Source organism: Triticum dicoccoides, chromosome 6B (genome assembly GCF_002162155.2).
Source record: "Triticum dicoccoides isolate Atlit2015 ecotype Zavitan chromosome 6B, WEW_v2.0, whole genome shotgun sequence".
Lineage (NCBI taxonomy): Eukaryota > Viridiplantae > Streptophyta > Magnoliopsida > Poales > Poaceae > Triticum > Triticum dicoccoides.
The window spans coordinates 157,826,749-157,837,867 of NC_041391.1; the positions used below are offsets into that span (position 1 = coordinate 157,826,749).

At 45.6% G+C, this 11,119-nt stretch overlaps 1 protein-coding gene across 1 annotated transcript in view; it reads left to right on the forward strand.

Moving 5' to 3' along the window:
• The window catches only part of LOC119320956, a 61,867-nt gene extending 61,462 nt beyond the window's left edge, over nucleotides 1–405 (forward strand). Inside the window, exon 5 of the mRNA XM_037594850.1 lies at nucleotides 89–405. The gene's annotated coding sequence lies outside the window, so the exon portion shown is untranslated. The remainder of the gene's footprint in view (nucleotides 1–88) is intronic.
• Nucleotides 406–11,119: the final 10,714 nt, after the last annotated feature.

Consider the following 11,119-nt stretch of genomic DNA (forward strand, 5'->3'; position numbering starts at 1 on the left):
TTCGTATATCATTGTATGGTTTATGATTTACAATGAGCTACAATGAGAACATTTCGTCCAACTCATGTGTGATCTTTCTTAATGCCAGGATATTCTGCAATCCAGAAGAACTAGCTACTCAGAAGTGGATGACAGTGAACATGAGAAGCTATGGTTTCCTGATTTGTAGTTATGTGTAGTGTTGTCATGAAGCTATGGTTTCCTGATTTGTAGTTATGTGTAGTGTTGTCATGAAGCATGGTGGTTCTGGCTTTGTGTAAAATCATTATAAGTATTGTACCTCTTTAGAGGAGTTGAACGTTGAACTATGTATGTGATTCATGTACCTGAAGTATCCAACTATGATGTCTATTGCTGAAACGAGTATAACAATTTACTGATAATATTAGTTTATGGCTGGAATTATCTATGATGCCTTTTTTGAGGTAAATCTATGATGCCTAGTGTAACAAAAATGTGCAAAATAATGACTCGGCCAAATTAACAAAATTAATGGGCTAAAATTGATAGGATCGGTCTCTGGATGTGGCCCAAAAATTGGATGTGGCCTAAAAATGAAACGGGATAAAACGAATGGGTCCAAAAATTGGATGTGGCCCAAAAATGAAACGGGATAAAACGAATGGGCTGTATTGTTGGGCTTCGCTCATTTAGATACCTTATTGGACTCGACTGGTGAAAATTGTGACCTTATTTTTCAGTCATCGGTAATGCCATCAAGGCTGCCACATCATCACATTAGCCACATGGCTGAAGCCATGTCAGATCCTACATGGTTCAAGTAGACCTCTAGTGACGAAAAAAATTAGTCAAAGATGTACCGACCAAATGTTTTTGGTCATAGAATCTTTGACCAAAACATCCAAAAGGTCATGTTTGTTCGTTCTTGACGGCCAACTGTTGACCATCCAAATATGGTCATAAAAAGGTCATAAATGGATAACAACGACGATTCTTTGACCAAAATTGAGGGTCATGATTGAGTGTTTTTCTTGTAGTGGGATTTGTCTACCAGTAAGGAGGATTTTTCTATACTGGTCTGATAAAATGGTCGATTTTTCAATAAATATTTTATTGGAAAACTAGTCCTGACAACCTTGGTATCAGAGCTAGGTTGACTGTAGGAAGCCACTAGGCGCGATCGCTAATCGGTTATTAGCGTAATTAGTGCTATTTTTACATTTTACAAATGTAGCAATTTTCTGTTAGTCATCATAAATTTATGATTTGACTATTTGGAATTTTTGTCTACCTTTGTAGATGGCTGGCAGCGACTGTGAGTCACAGGTATTCGCCAATGTACCTGAGGGGTTTATCAAGCTTCTCGTCTCCATCACCAAGGTCGCGATCAGGCCATCGGCTCGTCCGGAGTTCACACTCTACCAGCACAAGATCAGCGACAGCGTGTCTATGCACCAGGCCGCAGTGCAATTCAAGGGAGGACGTTCTGAGTCATGCCGCTTCCGATTTGTGGGAAGAGCCATGCCTATGGAGAGGCATGCCGTGCAGATGGTTGCCCGTGAGGCGATAGCTCGTCTCCGGGATGCCCTCCCTTCGATGAAGGCTCGTCGCTACTGCTACCTCCCATGCCACATGCCATACACATGTCACTATGCATTCGCTTGCGCTAGGGGGGAGAGAGATGAGGCTATTGAAATGTTGGTTGAGTATCTCAAAGCTCTTGAGGCAGCTTTTGATAACCTTGTGGACGACTTTGTGGCTGCTCGTATGGACTTAGTTCAGGTCCGTTCCGCCAACAGGAGGGAGCTCCTCCATACAGCACCACCACTGACTTACGTCTCGTTCTCAGCATCCTATACACCTGCCATCTTAGCCACCACTTGCCGCCTGCCTACCACTGAGGAGTTTAACCAAGTCATTGCTCCTACTCCAGTCAGTGCTGCACCACCTGCCGCGCCCGCACCAGCTCCTTAACCCAGTACTTCGCGCCTGGAGCCTATTAGTGAGGAGGAGGTTGAGTCTCCAGCATCACTGGGTCTTACCCTCGGCAGGCCGAGGGAAGTTTTTACCATCTTCGACTGAGTGCGCCTAGCAGCCATGCGATGTACCAGCTTGTATGATATGTTCCTTATATGTATATAGGTTTGGTGAGAAGTAGTTTGTGTGCGCACCATGTAGGAACTCGAAGAAGTGCACTAGCCTAAATAACATGTCAGGAATGTGTATGCACATCCTGAGTGATGTATTGTATAATTACGGCTTGCGTGTAAGATATGTACTAAGCGGTCCTTCTCCATGCGCAATCAAGTATTTTCTTGAAAAATTCTTGGAGTTTTACCTTTGCAATATTATTTATTTTTGCCACTCGGTTTTTCTCATGAGTTCTGCAAAAATACCCCAGCGTGGAAAATGCCTCGTCCCTGGACTCGTTCCATGCCAAGTCCACTGGAAGAAAATTATGGTACCCAGACAAGTAACAATTTCACACAGGGGCAGTCAAGTCAGCAAGGTAGTGAAGCAGCATTTTCTCAAGTATGCCGCCTTTATGAGAAAAGCCAGCAACAGCATCAAGAAATGATGAACCATGTTATCAATATGGGAAATCACCCTGAACCATATCAGCAGCATTCCAAATTGTCTGAACTACAAAAGACACGTCCCCAACGTTCTCTCACACTCATAGACCTCTTGAGGCCGATGATTGGCTTCGAGACATTGAAAGAAAGTTAATTATTGCACAATGTTCGGACCGTGAGAAGGTACTTTATGCACCTCACTACCTCACTGGAGCAGCTGCATCATGGTGGGAAAATTTCCTACACATGCACCCCAATGAAAATAACATCACCTGGGAAGAATTTAAAGAAGGTTTTCGCGGGGCGCACATTCCCAGAAGCATTATGAGGATCAAGAAAAGGGAGTTTGATGACCTCAAGCAGAGAAACATGACAGTGACTGAGTACAATAGTCAGTTTACTCAATTATCTCGTTATGCCAACTAAGAGCACATGACTGAAAATAAAAAAATGGAAAAATTTCTGGACGGTCTGGCACCAGCACTTCAATGCCAGCTGGTCGTACACACCTTTCCGGATTTCAAAACACTTGTGGACAAAGCTATTACATTGGAAAATGAGCGCCGCAGCTTGGAGGATTTTCGCAAGCGCAAAAGGGACAAGACTACTCATGCTCGCAACAACCGGAACAAGACTGATTTTCAGAAAATTGGAGCGAACAAATCCACAACCATTGTTCCACGCCCAAACAAAAAATTTCATGCAAGAAACAAGGATTTACATATCACCCAGGTGTTACTTGCTACGCTTGTGGAGAGGAAGGACACTATGCCAAACAGTGCCCAAAGCCAAGAAACTCGGCCCCCAAGCTGAACAACAGTGGAAATAATTCAACACCCAAGCGTAACAACTTCAACCCCAATAACAATCACAAGAAGGGTCACTTGAATCATGTGACCAAGGAGGAAGCACAGAATGCCCCGGATATCGTACTCGGTACGTTCCCTGTCAACACAATACCTGCCACGGCTTTGTTTGATTCTGGAGCTTCTCACTCGTTCATTTCAAAGAAATTTGCTTTGCAACATGATTTTTTGATGCTTCCCTTGGAAAAATCCATGACCATCAAGTCCCCCGGGATTAAGAAAATCACTCAAAGTTACTGCCAAGGTGTGGTTATTGAGATTGACACTACTAGGAAAAGGCCTACTAATGGCGCACCTAATTTGGCCATTAATGGTGCATTAGTGGTGCGCCATTAGTGCCACGCCATTAGTATCTGGTATACTAATGGCGGACCTCAGATGTGCCATTAGTATATACAACAGTGCGCCATTAGTATGCCTCCGAGGGGGCCATGTATACCCAGGTGCTTTGGCATACTAATGGCGCACAACAACAAGATGCGCCATTAGTAACTTCGGCATACTAATGGCGCACTGTTTAATGATGCGCCATTAGTATCCTTTGGCATACTAATGGCGCACTGTCATGTGATGCGCCATTAGTATGAATATTAGGTTTTTTTATTTTTTTATTTTCTGTTTTTTGCACAGGTTACAAAATGTATAATTGGACAAAATATAGACAGCACACATCAACAACAGATTCATCGAATACAAAAGAAGATTAGTCTCTGAATACAATTCATCATATTAGTCTCCGAATAAAATTCATCATATTAGTCTCCGAATTGAAAAGACTGAACAAAGATAGAACATTATATTACAAGTCTCGAGACCACGAGTAGCGAATTTGTCTTCACATTACAAGTCGATATCGATCATCTAAACTACCATCACATAGAAGAGAGCTGCGGTCATCACGATGAGCATCATCACGATGAAACTCGTCTTCATCCGGCTCCTCCAACGCTCCCTCCCCTCTCCCGCTAGATAGCGGGCGTATCTAGATTCGGCCTCGGCCCTAGTGGTGTACCCTTTGTAACTGTTACCGCTGAATCGGCGAACCTGTCTCCGACACTCCTCCCAGTCGTCGTAGACTCCGGGAACCTTACCCTTGTACACGACATACGACGGCATCGCTATGCACTAGCCAAACGAAACGTTAGTACCAATTCACAGACAATACATAAGCAATATATAAGTATGCAACAGAACGATCGAAAGAGAAAAGCAAGACATTAATAGCATCGATTACATCTAAGTTGAACGACTCTCGAAACCAAAGAGACATACTACAAGTTCATTAAAGTTTAATTACAACATGAGCCAATCGATGTTTCAGAACTAGACACAACATCACTGCTTTCGACTCGACTCAAGGGACCGGAGCGTGGATGAAGCCGCCGTCTATCATGGGAGTCATGAAATAACGGGCGTTGTCAACCTGCATTCGTAGCATTGTGTCGATGTCACTGTTGGATGGTTGATTTCTAAGGTAGAACTGCCCTGAGGTACGAAGGACATCTTGATGGATGATTTCCGCAAACTCCGACTGGATGCGAAAGAATTCTTGTCTGATGTCTGCGTCCTGGATTGCCGACACGCTCGCGGCCCAATCTTTGAGTTTACTCGGTAGCAGAAGTTGATGATGGTCCCGTACGATCGCCCGCATGTGATGGATGGCGTAGTAGGCACCCTTCTGACCGCCAGGCGGCTGCTTGACGCAGCAGAACGTTGTATTGTGGGAGAACACGTGCTTGCCGTACTTACGAATAGGCCTGGTGAAGGTGCCTCCAGATTTGGCGTAGCTGGGGAGAACATCATCAAGAACCTTCTTGACATTTGTGTAGTCTACGTTCGACTGACGGTCCGGGTCGAAATACGTGGCCATGGAATATTTGGGGCTTAGGAGGATGAGCGTGCAATGTGTGTCACTGCAGAAAACACGGAATGTTAAAAGAAAAACGATCGAAATCTAAGAATTCATATGTTACGTGCCAGTTGAGGGGAGGACTTACTTGGGAAAGTAAGGCACGAGGAAGTTATCCTTATCTTGGTTTGCCAGAATGACGCCTTCGAGGTAAGAACTCGCGACTTGCCGGTCCCCAGCGCTGCCCAAGATCTTGGCACGCATGTAGAAGGGGTCGACTATCACGATGTCCGGGGTCTTGTCGCGAATGATCCGCATCTCCATACTCAGCGAAAATAGCCGAATGAAGGTGTAGTGCAGCGGATGAAGGTTAAACATAGCAAAGATGTCATCAAACCGCAGGACGATCGTACCCTCGATGTCGCCATCCACAAAGCCCTTGCCCTCTGGCACCTTGGCCACGAAAACCGGGTATGCCACATCCTTCTCTCTGAGACACCGCTTCTCCAAAGAAAGAACACTGTCGTGCAGACTCCGCATAGCACCGGTTGCAGCATTGAGCATATTTGGCGGTAGCATCGCCCTACCCGCCACATGCACCCTCCTCGAGATATCCTTAGGTGAAGGTGGCCCGTCCTGAGCACGGATCATACTCGGTGCCGGCTGGCTCGCACCCTTGTTAGTCTTTCTTTTGCGTGCCTTCTTCTGCTCCTGTAATGGGACCGAGTTCTGCTCACAGACCGCCTTCTTGAGTGTGTTGGTGCTGATAATATTTCGCACCTCGCCTATCTGAGGCTCGGTGAAGTCGGCAGCTGGAGGCGTCTCCTGAGAGCTGAACGGCAGACGACGCCTGTTGCAACTTGGCTTCTCCGTGGTACCAGCTAGATCGCGCACGTCTTTTGTTGGGTTGGGTTCTTGAGAAGGAGGCCCCATGAAGTCACCATCGTACCCATGATCGGCAAAGTACTGATCGACGTTGCCAAATGTATCGTCGTCGTCGTCGTTCTGATCCTGTGCCATATGCATGTTTGGATCCAGTGGCATAGGGATGTCCAGCACCGTTGCGGTGGTCTTGCCATGGGGCTCACTTGGCGCCGGCACGACTGGCGGTGTTGTCTTTGGGGTGGTGTCCCCCGCCCCCAAACGAATCTGGCTCTTCGGCCAAAGCAGGGGCCAGCTCAGGCAGGCGCTGAGGGTCATCACGTCATCATCGTCGACCCCGACGGGTCAATTCGGAGGTAACAACTCGTCGCAGCCTGGCAGCACCTGAACCAGTTGAACCCTAAACAAGTTGGGTGGCATCTGGGTACCGTGGAACAAGGGGTTGCCCGGTTGAACGATTTTTCCCTTGGCGACGTCGACCAACTCGTTGTTCACGAAGTGCAGGAGAGTGCACGGAACGTCGGCGGCGCCCTGCGAAAACATGTAGGGCATCAGGGATGCCCAGTCAAAGGCAAGGAGATGAAGTCCTCGGCCGAGAGAGGCTTAATTAGTTACCGTGATGATGGCGTCGAGCTCGGCTAATGTCGAGGCACCGCCAACGGTGGGCATGCAGTTGACGGAGGGGCCGCTTGCTGCAGAGGTGCCGGCCGGCGTACACCCGGGTGCATTAAGCTCCCGTGCCGGCGTCCGAGACACCAATGCCGCCTCCGCCGGAGACACCAATGGCCCCGCCATCGCATTCTGCGAGTTGCTGGCCGTGAAGCTAGGAATCGGGGGCGGCCCCTGTTGGCCGCCCGCAATCCACGCACTCAACCCCTCGATCATGGTAGGCACAATGGCGGCGATCGTCGCTCCGAGTTGTTGTTGCACTTGCTCTTGGACAATCTCCGGAATCCGTGCCACCTGTGCCTTTAGTTCTTGAACCTCGCACGCCTAGCTTTCTGAGCTGGTCTTTTTCTCCTTTCGCCCACCATTGTTATAGTATGACGACCATTTTGTCGACAAGCCTTTGCCGGCCACACGACCAGCTGACGTCGGCTTACTGAGCTTATCCTTGTTCTTCATTACATTCAACGCCCTATTTAGAGTGGTGTCCCAAGGGTTGCTCTTAGTCGACCCCGCGCTACTGCTTTCAGTCGCCTGCGGAAGGAATGTGAACCATTTAGAAATTTGGCTTCATTAATTAGAATGCAACCATATGGAGCTAATTACGCGGGGGTGTATTCCTTACCAGAACAAGCTCAAGCGCCCTGGTCTTCAGATCTGTGTAAGCTCCTTTGTTTTCGGGTCCTTCTTGTACCGGCCCCTGACAAATTTCCTGGTCTGCTTGTCACCGTATTTATCAAAGAGGGGCGGTAGGCCTTGCTCGGCATGGTCCGTCTCCTCCTTGTCCCATATAGGCTCCGCCACTCTATAACCGCCGGGACCGAGTGTGTGTTCCCCTAAGTTCAGCTCCCACATTTCTTTCCCCCACTGACTTGATTGGGAGTTTGCGGTGCTCGAGCAATTGATCTTGAAGTCGTTGTAGTCATCTTCGGTGATCGAAGGATTTTTCTCCTTGATCTTCTCATAACCCTCACCTTTCTCGATCATTCTCTTCACATTGCTTTTCCAAGTAGACAGGGCCTTGCTCATCTTCGTGAGGGCAGCATTGTTCACTTTATTCCCTTTGAGGCTTGTGTTTTCAAATTCAGCGGGGAACTTGTATCGTTCGTGCAGCTTCGTGAAGAGGAGGTTGCGCAAATTCCCTCGGTCAGGATGCCTCAGGTTCTCGGTGTTGATCAAGACGGTGCTCCGGAGAATGCACCCGAGCTGAAGCGAGTACCCCTTGACTATTTGTTCGGGCGCCGTTGGATTCCCGTCGGAGTCCACTTCAGTAACTTCCTCCTTGAGGGTGCGGAGCACGGTCGGGCGCCGGTCCTTCCGTTGCCTCATCGGTTGGCTGCCATCTGTGCGTGCGCCGCCATCATCAGTGGTGGCATCCTCGGCGGCACCATCAGTGGTGGCATCAGTGGGGTCATCCTCGGCGGTACCATCAGTGGTCTCAGGATCGGTGGGGAAGGTGGCGTCCTCATACAAGTGAGGTTGTTCCTCCATCTCCTGGGACAGCTCCCAGAATGCCTTGCCACCCGAACCCCCGGCCATGTTTCTCTCTAAATAGGAACAAAGTTTGGTCAAAAAGTTGGTTATTGTCAAGGAACAAGATCATGGTCTCATCATTTAGGGTTTGTCGACACCGAGGCATCCTAAAAGCTAAGCTTTTATCATTGAGGGTTTTTCGACACCGAGGCACCCTAAAAGCCTAAGCTTTCATCATTAGTCACAAGTACCCCGGCCCATGCATTAGTCACAAGTACCCCATATGTCCTATTTTTAGCAAAGTCATGCTAAAATTCACGGAAAATTTCAGCATGACCTTTGCTGAAAATAGGACATATGGAGTACCCGAATTTGTTGGAACGGAAGTTAATCGACATTCCAGCAAACTCAAGGGCCTCTCAGGTGGACAAGGCAAAAAAGGCCTCCATCACAACATGGAAAATACATTGACATGTGAAGAGGTGAAACAATATATGCATCTCCAAGCAGTATCATTCAACATTTTGGACAAACCACTACAAGCAATACTGGATCAGATACAAGAAGAATGTGAGAAAATGCAGACAAATACTAACAGATTGAGGTGTTTAACTTGTGGTGCTCTCTGTGCTATTAACATTTCAAGTCAAAACCTTTTCTGGTTAGTAAGTGTTTCTTGAGCATATGTATGTAGTAAGTGTTTCTGCTCTCAGTGTTTCAGAACACATATTTTAGCTACCTAGTACCAGTGCTATTACCCAGCAGTTATATAGCTTTTGCTTTTGCTTTTCAGTGCCAAATTCTAGCTAGTACCAGCAAATTAACATCTAGCAGCAATCATTTGGAAATATATATACACTGGACATTTTAATATTAACCTAAGGAAAAATGAATAGTTAGGTTAATTACCCACTGTTAATTATTCAGTCTGATGCTTTGTTCTACACTTTGATGCAAATTAGTATATAGAAGAAGCTATTTACTAGCAGTACCATATATAAAAGACATTCAGTCTGATGCTATTTACTAGCAGTACTAGCAGTTTTTTTTCTTCTTCAATAACTGTATTGTCCATCAGACTGTATTGGCCATATATAAAAGACATTTAGTCTGATGCTATTTACTAGCAGTAGTAGCAGTTTTTTTTCTTCTTCATTAACTGTACTAGCAGTTTTTTTCTTCTTCATTAACTGTATTAGCTATTTACTAGCGGTACTAGCACTTGGATCATATGCTAACGCTACATTGATACATCATCATGCTGGGTAATATTAAACCCAAGCAACTTTATAATCAACCCAAGATACATCAACTACTGCATTGTCCTGCCTAATAAAAACAGTCATGCCAGCATATAGTATATAAATCTGAATTTGTGTTTACAAGAAGAGTGCCCATTGCAATGTAAACCTGAGAACACAACTCACCTCAAGTGCAGGATATAGCAGACACCTACTTGTTCAGTCAAGTGCGGTAAAAGACCGTTTGCAGAACCTGTTTAGTCAGAGTTGAACATTAGAATCCATACTATGCTCTACTATGCTTGTAAAGGAACACCTGCTAGCTAGCTGCTGTCGAGTTGCCAGCATTCGTCGTCAGTGAAAAAAAATGAAGAAGAAAAAAGGCATGCATGCACTGGTTTGCCAAAACAGAGCATTTTAGTCCTCTGTTTTTGCTAACTGCTACACATACCCCCAAGTGAACCACCACAACATCTAAAAGCTAACAATTGTTTTTGCTTATATAACCAGAATTTTTGTGCTAAAAAAACCATAGAACAACTGCTCCAAATTTCTAAATAAACTGCCATTTCATTTGATTCAATAATGAACTGTACTCTTTATGGGTTTTTTAGTTAAATGCAGAAAATCCAAAGTTAATTCCGCCGGGCTTTTCTATGTTTTTTATACATAACTGCTAAAACCCTAGGAGTTAACTTCTCGGCGAGCTTTCAAGAAACAAACAAGGACAGTATTTCTCCTGGCTTTTACAAGCCATATCTAGCAGAAGTGATTATGCTTGACATCACCTCCCAGCTCAAGGTTGTGCAGGTGCAACCTTGGTTGGTTTAATAAGTAAAATATTGAAATGTCATCAGTTTCTTAACATAAATTATGTGTTGTCACCGTGATTAAAAACAAGAATGAGAAGTTAGTTTGGTTTATTGGTTTTGAACCTAAGGAAGACCAACATCCATCTTGGTCCAGCCTTTTTCTGAATAAACTCTGATCTGTTGTCTGATCTAGAGAAGAATTCTTCTCTAGGCTATCTTTTGGGGGGAAAATGGTGAATCCTGTGTTGTCACAGTGGTTAAAAGGAAACCATCGTTTCTCTGAGGAAAAGATGAGAAATATGCTATCTTTTGGAGGAAAATGAGTTGTTTTTCAGGCTGGCAGTTTTTCAATCCCTTGCTACTTGCTGCTTGCGAAACTCATGCCACAGATGTGTCATATTTATTTTGGGGAAATGTTGACTTGACCAATCGGGGCACGGTTTGTAAGATGAAGGATTCTGGTGGCCTGGGCATTCCAAATATTAAGGAGGATATTAATCTACAGACAAGAAAAAGACACTAGTTTGCTGGAGATGACAAATTTTGGGTTCAATTGGTTGACCACATTTTACTTGTGTAAAAGAAAAAATCACCATTTGGCATGTAGGCATATAGTCTATGAATCCAGTGATTTGTAGGAAGAATAGCAAGTGAAAGAAGATTGATTACATTTTAAAATCATAATCAGAAGAAAAAGAATGGGGAAAGGGGGAGACAGACCTGACGGGATCTGGCGAGGGTGCGCCGGAGTTGATGCGGGCGGAGAGGGCGAGGAAGGCGCGGGCCTCGGCGT